Source organism: Halichoeres trimaculatus, unplaced genomic scaffold (assembly GCF_033239565.1).
Source record: "Halichoeres trimaculatus isolate MK-OKI-2021-1 unplaced genomic scaffold, fHalTri1.1 fHalTri1_scaffold_14, whole genome shotgun sequence".
NCBI classification, from domain to species: Eukaryota; Metazoa; Chordata; class Actinopteri; order Labriformes; family Labridae; genus Halichoeres; species Halichoeres trimaculatus.
The window spans coordinates 3,400,297-3,411,199 of record NW_027437192.1 but is presented as its reverse complement, the minus strand read 5'-3'; the positions used below and the strand labels follow the sequence as shown (position 1 = coordinate 3,411,199).

The window sequence follows — 10,903 nt, the reverse complement described above, 5'->3', positions numbered from 1 at the left end:
GTATTAATTTTGTTTGAATTGCAGCTTTGGAAATAAATATGATGAGAAAAAAGTTGACATGTTCAATGTAGTTACAGCTTCCTCTTCCTCAATTACAAGCAGCCCTACGTCAAAGTTCAACCACTTGGCCAAAGTTTGTTTTTATCGCAGTAAAATCAGTGATTTTTGGAGATAAATGGAGAATAGCTCTGTTTTGGAAATAGCCCCTGGTGGCCACTCGAAGAACTGCAGTTTTTTAATCTAGTTTCAGAGCAGCTTGGTTAACGAGGCTGACTCATCTTTACAGTTAAAGGTTAGAACATTAATATTTACACTGACTGTAAGGAGTAACAGGTGCGCGTGCCGGGAACTGACCAACGCTTTCGAACGCGCCCCAGCCAATCAGAATCGAGGAACGAAATCAACCGCTTCACGATTGGCTCATCAATCCCAGTACTTGAGGAATGCATCCGCGACCAAGTGGCATATTGTCCAATCAATGAGTTGGCCACGCAGCGAGCGGACCTGAGCGAGAGCAGCAGCAGCAGAGGCAGAGAGCAGCTTCAGTGTCGTGTGCGGAGCTTCTCCAGCAGCGCAGACAGAGACACAGCTCTGTCCTCACCAGAGAAACGCGGCTCCACTCTGAAAACACCAGTTTTTATACGCTCTCTTTGTCTGTTTTGTTGTTTTTCTTTTTGTATCGGAGGAGCAAGAGCGAGCGAGGCTGACTGCGGTAAAACCCATTTCCTTCCTCCAGACCTGGGGATTACAATGAAAAATGTAGGTGACACGTTTCCTTTTGCACAATAGGATCCAAAAGAAGACGTGAAAGAAGAAGAGAGGTGAGGAAAACCTTCTTTCTGGGCGCTGAATGTGGATTTCAGTGACACATCATGATGTAAACCCTGCGTAACTTCTCTCCTGTGTGTGTTTTAACCGGTGAATGTCATAGTTTACATTATCTCACCCTATCATCACTCGATATTCATTTTTTTTTTGGCTTTTCCTGGTGGTTCACGTTAACTTCAAGGCGTCATTGATGCCACATTTTCCCTCAGCTAGGGCGCATGTGTGCCACTGCAATGTTTGCGCTTTATTGTTGAGTCTCCGTTGATTTATAGAGGAGGAAAAAAAATCTCAGTTAGATCCAAACAAAGCTTTGATTTCTCTTTTTTTCATCCCCCAAAGGGAAAATATGGTGACGACTGCCGCATGTATAGGAGCTGCATCCTCTCTGTGGAGTCCCTGCGTAAAGGAAAATCAGGTATTTCGATGCTTTCATGTTGTTGTGCTGCTGCAGTGTGTGACACAGCCATGCGAACAGGTTTTTTCCTCATGAGGCTGTTGTCTCATACATACAATACAGGAACGCCTCAGCACAATGCAACAAAACCCTCCCATTTTGTGTCTGACTGTGATGCTCTGAATGCAGCAGCAGCAGCAGCAGCATCCATACATGCAGTTACCTAGCAGCTTTACCATTAATCTGTCTCCTGTTTCCTGTCTGCATGCATGAGTGTGTGTCTGAGTGTGTGTGTGCAGGATTACAGCCATGAGGAAGATTTCTGATCACACACATGCACACCCTCCTGCACTCACACACATATGGATGCCATAGCAGTGTGAATGCTAATGCATCATGCTAATGCAGAATCACTGCACAGGACTCACAGGTGTGAGCTGCAAACTTATTCTGTGTGTGTGTGTGTGTTTGGGGAATGCATGTGTGTAGGTGTGTGTGTAGGTGCGTGTTTGTGGATGATATCACCTTGCGTTTGGTTGCAGGGCCATGTGTGGTTTGAGGATGTGTTTTAAGCCGAGCTGCACACCTACACCTGCCTCAGCGGGCTGCTGAAGTGAGGGTACATTAGAGGAGAGCTTCCCGTGATGACACACTCCGAGTGTGTCTGCTCGGCCTCACAACAACCCTGGTGTGATGCTTCACTTGCAGCAAGGTGACTAATTGAGACGTGGAGTTGCGGCTCGAACTCAGCGTGTTTGGTGCTGGAGTTTGGAGGCAGAGTGAGATATTTGACCTCCTGTGTGGTCAATAAATTGTCATTAGTGGGGAATAGATCTGAATTGCAATTACCTGGAGTGAAAAGTGATGGCCTCAGCAGCCGGCTGCACCCAGTAAACTCTGAAAACAACATTTATTGAGTTTGTTCAGGTGTAAAACAAGAAAGGAGACTGAATCCTCTCAGTATTACCTTTCTATTCTTTTAGATTCATGTTTCTTCTTCTTTATTTATCACTTCTGTTCTATCAACATCTACATCTCCTTGATATGACACCTGCAACCAATCCTTTGTTGGCGTTTCCAGTTAATCGATGAAATATTTAGAGTGAAGGGCAGAAATGCTGATGACAGCAACTGCAAAAAACAGAAATCTTATCAAGTGTTTTTTCTTATTTTTCTTTATATGAGCCAGATTCAGCTGATCAGTGCAGATAAATTGTCTTGTCTCAAGTTATTTAAAGACAAAATGAGCTCTGAGAAATTTGCTTGAAAACTTATTTAAATAATGTCTTAACTTTTCTCTTGTTCTTGAAATGAGACATTTTTCTGGTGAATGTGGCTCATATTAAGTCCAAAAAGACATTTTCTACTGAATATAAACAAAAACACTTGATAAGATTTCATTTTTTTGCATCATGATTTGATTTTTGGTGTACTGTCGGTCCTTAAGTTTCACTTTCTTTTACATGTTCCAGTAGTTTGTGCCACCACAGCTCTATTTTTTCCATTTCTTTCCAGTATCTTCTGTTATCGTCACTGCTCTCATACTTCCATGCGTCCTTAATGTTGACGTTGCTGTGTATATCCACCAGGGGGCGCAGCCCAGAGTCTAAAGTTTATGGCAGCAACTAACTGGAAAACAAACATGGCGACTGTGGAGGGGGTGTTGCTGATTTTGTTGCTCACGTAAAAGACAAACAAGGAGGCAGAAGTTCCTTCACCAGCTTAAAAAGTTTTTCAAAGTTCTGCTGTTATTTCTTCTTCGTGCTACCAAAAAGAGTCAGTGGGGGGAGCCCAGCGCCGCACTGCCTCCTGCTGGTGACACTGAAATGTCCAATTATTTGGCTCTTACATCCAAAATAAAACATTAGCACATCACATAAAATGTGAGTCAGAGAGAAACATTTCACCCCCTGCAGGAGACAAGTAGGAACTTTTTTTCCAATCCGGTTTATAAACAAAGACTGAAACAAAGAATTTGAGTTTGAAAAAGAAATAGATTTTTTGACCAAGAATCCCAATTTTGATAATCCTGATTTTTTTTCTCCCACCCTTAAAACACGGTAACAGTTTTTCTGTCTGTAGGTTTATAAGTCGCCGTGGTTACGCTCACTGAGTGTCAGACAGAGGGAGTTAAGTGCCAGCTTAAATAACGTCAAAAACTCTGAAACAAAATCAAAAAGTAGGGAAGAGCTGTTGCGGGATTGATTGAACGAACATGTTTGAAATCTTTTGACAGGCTAGCATAAACTGAGGCTGACCCAGTTTTACAAGTAAGGGGGATCTCCAGCACCAACCGTACCCTCTATTAGCTGAAGGAATATGGACTACAGCACAGATGGTTGAGCTAGCTTACCCTTTGTGCGAGCTGTCTTCATTTCACTATCAGCACACACCGTACCAGGGCTGAATTTTTTCCAACTCTGCAGTTTAGAAGATATTAACGTTGGGAGTTCATATTAAGGTTGGCAGAGCTCAGATCACATGACTGAAAGTCGGCCAATAGCTGTTAGTGTGGAGACTCAAAGCCCACCTCATTTCCAATATGGCTGCACCAGCTGATCTGCTTCAAAACTCTGTTTCAGAAACAGACAGGTGACGTCGTAGGAAATAGTTGAGTTGTATTTTCTGTGTCGACATGTAAGGCTTTTATTTTGAAGAACCAGGAAGTAAGACGTCAGTGTCGCCGTTAGTGTAACGTTGTGATGAGAAGCATCAGCGCTGATGTCATGGTTGGCTTTGACATTTGTCCAACATCTTCAGGTGGGACAGTATGTCGCAGTTTTTTGACTTTAGAGCCTCAATAGAAACAATCGCTCTTTCTCCAGATGAACTCCGGGGTTAAAGAAAAAGAAGAAAAGTCTTATTTTGGCTCGTTATGTCGTACAACTGCAATGATGAATCGATGAAATCGATAAAAATCAATTAGTAAAAGCGTCAACAGCATTTTTCCATAATCGATGCACTGTGCTGTGTCATAACTGTGTTAGTTTCTCTTCAGTATGTTTGTCTTCTTCCTTTTTGTCGGAATATTTAGCGGTTAGCAACTAGCTGAAGGTGCATTACCGCCACCTACTGGACTGGAGTGTTGATGACCTGGGCTGTGGGGCTGCATGCACACATACACTCCTTAATATGTTGTGAAATGCATGGTATGTCTTTTAGGACTCGTTTAATCTTTTTATTGAATCATCACCCCATTTGAAAACCACGAGGAGTTCATTAAACCAACGTTAGCATTAGCGTTAGCTGCTACAGATAGTGGTAGGGCAGAAGGGGTGAACTGTTTGACCTGCAGGTGAAAAGATTGAGGACACGTTTTTATTTATTTACCTTTTTGGTCCAATAAGTTCTTAATCTGATGACATAACAATATATTTTCTGTTATTTTGCCCAAACTCTTGATTTTTTAAGTGACAAAACATTCATATCACTTTTTAAACTTTATGAACGTAGCATCTGGTCAGTTTAATTATGTTCAAATATGTTGTTTCTATGTATATATCTTCAAGCAAACAATAGTCATCAACTAAAATAACAACGTGTTTGGTTTTGCAAATTTGTCATCCTTTTTTTCCGATTAATCGATTAATCGTAAATATAATCGATTAATCGATTTAATAATTAAATAATCATTAGTTGCAGCCCTTGAACGTTGTGTGATTTGAGTTTTTCTGATGCATCTAAAAAGTGAAAACAGACAATCAGCTGACCCGTTTATCAACCAGACTGTTTCTGATCAACGCACTGATCGTTTGGTCTGTGAGCCATCGGATGATCCCAGAGAAGCTGGTTGCCTCCACAGGAAGTCTTCAGTTGCCTGTTTTGTTCATTAGTCGGTCGAAATCTGATTTCCGAATGTTTGTCGTTACATCACCCAAAACGATGCATTTCCATCGTTGCTGTGTGGTTAGTTTTAGTAGTTATGTTGATGTTTTTAAGTACGGCTTGTTTTTTTGATTTGGCGCTGAAGGAAGTGACAGACAGACAGCTCTTTCAGCCTTCTCCACACCACTGTTGCGTGACGTCAGAGAGATTTAAAAAGCTGAATGGATTAACAATAAATCTCTTGAGATGAAGTTGTGTACGTCTGTTTGTTCAGTGATGAAAGTTGATGTTTCTGCTGGAAAAACAACGTTTGATCGATTGATGCTAACCACTAGCATATTAATGCAATTTCCAATGTACGATAGCATCAAGCTAGCGCCAAGTGCTCTGTGGTGTTTGGTTGATTGAGAGCTTTATAACATGTTGAATGTATGGGATAGAAATCTCTTGTAAGAGAGTTTTGTATTAAGCCATTTTGGGGCTTTAAGGGGTATATCTAGTAGCCCCATTTCTACACTTTACTTTTATTTAAGTACAAACATATGAAGTCAGAGGTAAATACACATGATTTAACTGACTTTTAAGCATGGTTGACCTGAAGTTCTTGACTTTAAACCTCTGGCTCTGCCATTTCCCATTGTACGGTTTTGAGGCCAAAATTCCCCCGCACTTGTACAGCCAGAGTCTGCACAGTAGAGACTGTGAGGGATTCTGGGAGACATAAATATTATTATTTTTTTGTCTTACGAGAGTCTAATCACTTCCTGACTCTACCTCCCGACATATTTTACAATCCCCCCAAAAAATGCACGCAAACGTCAGCTGTCAATCATCGTTAAACGTTACGTAAAGCCTCGTTTCTAACCTTGTATAACTAACGAAAAGGAAACTTTTCAGAAAAAAAAGGACTTGAATATAAAGCAGCCAAATGATATCTTCAAATCACCACAACAATCAGACGTGAGAATCATTTCTACCAGGTGTAATAATTTTTTAAAGTTTGACCACAGCCCATCTGGAATGACTGGGGAGATGGATTATTTGACCTATACTGCAGTCAGCCACCAGGGGGGGGCAGTTTTTGTGGGGACCTCACTCCGAGCCGAGCGTGGTGATGTCTGGACGCCCATTTTTTTTTACAGTCTATGCTTTAAACACAAAAGTAAGTCTTCTAGCTCAGGCTAGCTACTGTTAGCAAATTACCCTCAAAGCTTCAAAGAAATAACATTTTAAAGCTGTTATACGATTTGCTACGTGGTGTTGTAGATACCTTTGCATAAATTGAATAATCCCAGTCTTTCAGGATTAGCAGACTGTTAAACTAAAACAGGAGGAGGACCACCATCCCTGAGGACGTCTTTTCATCACTTGTTTTGTCTGAAACCCAAAGATTGTTCAGTCATTCGTTAAACCCAGCAGAGAAAACCAAGATGTGCTCACTTTTTATCGACTGAAACCAAATCACACAGATATTTGTCTCGGTTATTGATGGTATTGATCGACAGGAGCTCTGCAGATTGATTCAGTCCAAGCAGCAGCTGCTTCATCACCAAACCATCGCTCAGAAAAGTGAGATTTTCACGCCACACGCTCCGTTTCTGCTCAGGCTTCTCCACGCCGACGTGTTTCATTATGCCGAGGTTAAAAATCCTCTGCAGAAGGAGGAAGACGGAGCTCTGCACGTCCGCAGCCATCCTCCACGGAGCAGACCGCAGTGCAGCCAGAGGACGTGTTGTGTGTGAGTAAGGGGCATCGCCGCGATTATGGATGCATACATCCCCCTGCAGCCCAGCCAACACACTCCAACACACTCCAACACACACTCCAACACACTCTCAGGCTGTTTGCGCGCCCGCGTACGCCTACCTTAGAGAGAAATCAACAAGTTCACGCCCACTCTCTGGGGGCTGTTGAAAGGCATTCTGGGAAACGCGCTGGGAAACCACTGACTGAAGTGGGAGCAGACGAGAAAGCGGGTACACCCAAGTTGATGACAGAAGCGTTGCACATCACAGAGCGGTGATATAACCGAGTCAAGAGTTTCAGAGGGGGGATGTTCCTGGAAATTTCTGCAGAGCATCCGGCGCTCTGCTGTTTTTATTTTCAGCCGGTATTGACCTGGGCTGCAGAGTTAAGCGTCTTAAAAGGCGGAGAAGTCGATTTGATTTGCAGCGCCGTGGCTGACTTTGGTTGTGCTCATTCCCCTGATGTGGTGGAGGAGGTGGATCGTCTGCAGCTCCACCATCCATCACGGCTGTTTTATGAGTCAGCTGTGATTAATCTGATCGGTGGTGGCCACATCTTTTCCTCAGAATGATTTGGAAATGGGCAGCGTGCGTCCACAAACGGCCTCGGATGTCTGAGGATTTCACGCGCTGACGTCACCGTGATGGACGCTGACTCCACTCCCTAATCGTGAGAGATTTGATGTGTCACAGCTGCTCAGAAAGCCTCAAACATCACCTGCGTGTCTCTTCAGAGGATGCTCGCTGACAGGTGAAACACTCGCCTGCCTCGGCGTGACGTGACAGCCAGATCTCCAGCCGTGACTTTCTCTAAACGTCTCGTTTCTGAATGACCCATTTGTGGCGGAGCAGACGGTTTAATTAAAAGTTTCTGTGTGATGGTGACATACGGCTGACCTGGTTGGGCTCCGGGCTGGCTGAGCTCGTGTCAGCTGGGAGTGAACACGCTCATATTAGAGCAGAGTCTATTTAGAGACAGTCACATGTCTCCTGCAGAGAGAAAGGGAAACATCTTTGACGTATGGTTTGATCTTTTGTTTCTGTATCCAGCACTTTTCTGTTCTGCAAACATTTCCTGTAATTTATGATAAATTATTCTCCAATAGGACAATCTGTAAAAACAGGCTGCAACTTTCAGTTTTCACTTCTTGACTCTACCTCCTGACATATTTTACAATCCCTGAAAAAATACACAAGAACGTCAACTGTCAATCATCGTTAAACGTGACATAAAACCTTGTTTTTAACCTCGTATAACTAATGAAAACAAAACTTTTTAGGAAAAAAGAGGACTTGAATATAAAGCAGCCAAATGATTTCTTCAAATCACCACAACAATCAGACGTGAGAAACATTTCTATCAGGTGTATTAATTTTTTAAAGTTTGACCACAGCCCATCTGGAATGACTGGGGAGATGGATTTTTTGACCTATACTGCAGCCAGCCACCAGGGGGAGCAGTTTTGTGGAGACCACACTTCGAGTACACTGTTGATTAATCCAATGAAGAAGAAAAACATGATACAGTTTTGTTTTGACAGCATTTTCCCGCCATTTTCCAAACAAAAAATAGTCCTCTTCAGGAAGTCAGCTGGAGGTTTAAACATGGCAGGTTTAAATGTTATTTCACAGGAAGTGATGATTCTTTCCACCAATCAACGTTCTGCAGTGTTTCTAGCTCCACCCTCTGGTGTCAGATAGGGTCAGTCTGGCCCTCAACAGAAGGGGACCAGAAAGCAGAGTCTATAACACCGACTCTAACTTTGATTCTCTTTGGTGATAAATGGTTCAAATCTATGACAAGAGAGTCCCTGACTTAAAAATGTTTTTTCCTCACAACATCCCATAATGACGATGCATTTTTTTTTTTTTTTGAGTAAAACTCTTGATGGCCTAACAGTTTCGGCTGCACCCCATGAGGTTTGTCTTGGAGCAGATGGCCTGGGTTTGAATCCAGCCTGTGCACATGATTCCCCACTGTCACCTTGTTTCCTACTCTACCCCCTGTCCTCTCCTCTAACGAGGTAATCAATCATCCTAATCAAAGTAATTAACAAACCTTATATCGATAAATAAATATGAAACAAGAAGGGCAGGGTATCGCTATTGGTTTTCTGAATTGATTGGATTCTGATCCACAAGGTCCCGATTATATTCACGGTTCAGTTTAATTCATGATTCGATTCACGATTTAATTTGATTTGATTTGATTCATGATTCAAATTGATTTGATTCACAATTCTATTCCACATTTGATTTGTGTCACAATTTGATTCCATTAACAATTCGATTCATGATTCTACTCACGATTTAATTCATGATTCAAATCACAGTTTGATTTGATCCGAGTCATAATTCGATTCACAATTTAAAATGATTCGATTCATGATTTGATATACAATTTGATTTGATTTGATTTGATTCACTATTTGATTCATGATTCGAATTGATTTGATTCACAGTTGTTTTCCAAATTTGACTTGTGTCACGATCCGTTTAGATTGAGGATTCAATTCACGACTTGAATCACAATTTGATTTGATTCAATTTATGATTCCATTCACAATTTGAAATGATTTGATTCATGATGCGATTTACGATTCTGTTTGATTTGATTTGATTAACGATTTGATTCATGATTCGAATTGATTTGATTCATGATTCTTTTCCAAATTTGATTTGTGTCACAATTTGATTCGATTCACGATTCGATTCACGATTCTACTTACGATTCGATTCACAATTCGAATTGATTTGATTCATGATTCTTTTCCAAATTTGATTTGTGTCACAGTTCGATTAGATTCAGGATTCGATGTACGATATGATTCACAATTCTACTCACAATTCAATTCACAACTTGAATCATGATTTGATTTGATTCGAGTTATGATTTGATTCACAATTCAAAATGATTTGATTCTTGATGCGATTTACGATTCTGTTTGATTCATGATTTGATTCACAATTTGATTTGATTCGATTCATGATTCAATCCATGATTCAGTTTGATTTGATACACGATTCTATTACGCATTTGATTTGTTTTACGATTCGAATTGATTCACGATTCGATTCATGATTCGAAATGATTACAATCATGATGCGATTTACGATTCGATTTGATTCATGATTGTTTTGATTTATTTAGTTATTATAAAGTTTCAATGCTTATTCTGCTTTTTTTAGGGCTTAGTTATTAAAAAAAAAACATTGCCTGAATTCTTACTTCTTTTTTTTTAATAACTAAGCAAAATTTACTTTTTGCATGCACCCACAGTTCAAAACTGAAATCCGTCTGGGAAAGGGAATCTTTTCTTTTAGTTAAACGATCGATCCTTTGACTTTCTGAATCCATATCAAAATTTTGAAAATGGGAATCAGTTTTTTTTTTTTATCTTTATTTTATTTTTTTAACCCAACTTTAAAAACTAATTAATGACGGTATTAACAGGTGGAACAAAGGCTGCACCGTATGACCTAAAACCAATATCTACATTGTGATACATGATAGACGGCTCCATAGTCCGATCTCTCCTGTTTAACTTTTCAGTTCAACCCTTTGATGCATAAAATGACTCAAGCAGACCCTTCAGTTGGATTTTTAAAACTTCCGTTTGATATCCCAAATCTGTGACTGACGAGACATGCAACTTTAGCGCAACTTTATTTTCCCTCTTCTCCTAAAACAGAAAAACACACATGTGATAATTGGTACAACCTGAGGTATGTTGGGTGTAATTGTTAAATCTACCACCTCTACATGAAACATAATGGAACAGGATGGATGAAAATAGCTGAGGATAGCACAGACGTCTGTGTATGTGTAGCACAGACAGCTGTCAGCGCAGGTCTCTGTAGCATCATGTAAACATCACACTGTGGCGTCTGTTGCTGTTTCTTCACATTTCACTTCGAGGACGTCCAACTTCACAGATTCCTGAGGGAGTGTGTGCGTGAAAACGAGATCTCATCGTTCTGCAGCTTCCAGCATGAAGCTAAAGAAAAGCTGTTTTTTCTCCATGGATTGTTTTTTATAGTCGTCTGCAGAAATGTGTCTGTTCTGGATGAAAAGGTTTGTTGCTGTGATCTCTGCACTGAGCCAATGAAG

At 40.9% G+C, this 10,903-nt stretch overlaps 1 protein-coding gene across 2 annotated transcripts in view; it reads left to right on the top strand.

Moving 5' to 3' along the window:
• The first annotated feature begins 477 nt into the window (after nt 1-477).
• The window catches only part of LOC141802829 (protein shisa-7-like), a 68,460-nt gene continuing 58,034 nt past the window's right edge, over nt 478-10,903 (top strand). Inside the window, exons 1-3 of one of the 2 annotated variants that reach the window (XM_074686595.1) lie at nt 478-712; nt 790-821; nt 1,168-1,243. The gene's annotated coding sequence lies outside the window, so the exon portion shown is untranslated. Of the gene's footprint in view, nt 822-1,167; nt 1,244-10,903 lie in introns of both variants that reach the window. The other variant, XM_074686596.1, reaches the window with a different exon arrangement.